Consider the following 1,329-nt stretch of genomic DNA (forward strand, 5'->3'; position numbering starts at 1 on the left):
TGCGCTGATATGAAACTTCCTGGCAGATTAAAACTGTGTGCCCGACCGAGACTCGAACTCGGGACCTTTGCCTTTTGCGGGCAAGTACTCTACCAACTGAGCTACCGAAGCACGACTCACGCCCGGTACTCACAGCTTTACTTCCCAGTAGGAGACGAGGTACTGGCAGAAGTAAAGCTGTGAGTACCGGGCGTGAGTCGTGCTTCGGTAGCTCAGTTGGTAGAGCACTTGCCCGTGAAAGGCAAAGGTCCCGAGTTCGAGTCTCGGTCGGGCACACAGTTTTAATCTGCCAGGAAGTTTCAGTTAAAAGGTGGCTGCCGATCTTGACATCGCCAGCGATTTCCAAATCTTAAGAGTCTTGAAGAAAGACATTCATGGTCATCGATTTGCTTCAGACGAAGAAGTGCACGCCTGGGTGCAATCATGGTTCTGTAAGCAAACGCAAACAGTTTCGCATGAAGGCATAGACTATATTATCTCACAGTGGGATAAATGTTTTAACAATTATGGCGATAATTTTTGAAATAATTAACAGTTTCCCTTTTTTTTCATCTGTTCAAATGGTTCAAATGGCCCTGAGCACTATGGGACTTAACAGCTGTGGTCATCAGTCCCCTAGAACTTAGAACTACTTAAACCTAACTAACCTAAGGACATCACACACATCCATGCCCGAGGCAGGATTCGAACCTGCGACCGTAGCAGTCGCGCGGCTCCGGACTGCGCGTCTAGAACCGCGAGACCACCGCGGCCGGCTTTTTCATCTGTGTCGTTTTCGTTAGACTGCCTCTTGTAGACAGCGATTTGGGAAGTTGTGCTAGAGCTGACAATGTGACAGGAACACTGGTCCGCTGTTGAACAGAAGGAAGAGAGTTGGAATACACCGGGTGGAAGCTACGTCGATGTTATAAGGTTTAGCATTAATCTTCTCTTCAACAACCGCGAGTTACTGAGCAGTTTGTTCCTGTGTCGTATTTTTTGATGGAGATTGATTTACTGCTTTGCATAGGAATAGTCATGATGCTAGACGTATTAGATCTTGTCTTAGTTATGGAATTGACTGATATTTGATAAGTGAGGAGAGGTACAGAGAAAACCTATGACTAATGACCATTCAAGCCTGTCCGGCCGCGCCCATCCTAAGTAAGCATAAGATGGACTCACGCGATTCAGCAACCGAATGGTAAATACGTATGCTACTCAAGATACAATCTTTACACAGTGGCATGGGATGTGATCGAAGAATGGAAAATTTTCTCTCATTGTCTTCCGAAAAAGTAATCTCATCTGGAGCTACCTTTTTAAGCAACAGAACTCTGCTTAAGAATG

General features: G+C 45.8%; 1 non-coding gene across 1 annotated transcript; it reads left to right on the forward strand.

The window, feature by feature from the left end:
- Positions 1 to 200: 200 nt before the first annotated feature.
- On the forward strand, positions 201 to 275 carry Trnas-uga. The gene has a single exon. It is a non-coding gene; the product is annotated as a tRNA-Ser (tRNA).
- The last annotated feature ends 1,054 nt before the right edge of the window (positions 276 to 1,329 follow it).

The sequence above is a fragment of the Schistocerca americana genome, chromosome 2 (genome assembly GCF_021461395.2).
Source record: "Schistocerca americana isolate TAMUIC-IGC-003095 chromosome 2, iqSchAmer2.1, whole genome shotgun sequence".
NCBI classification, from domain to species: domain Eukaryota; kingdom Metazoa; phylum Arthropoda; class Insecta; order Orthoptera; family Acrididae; genus Schistocerca; species Schistocerca americana.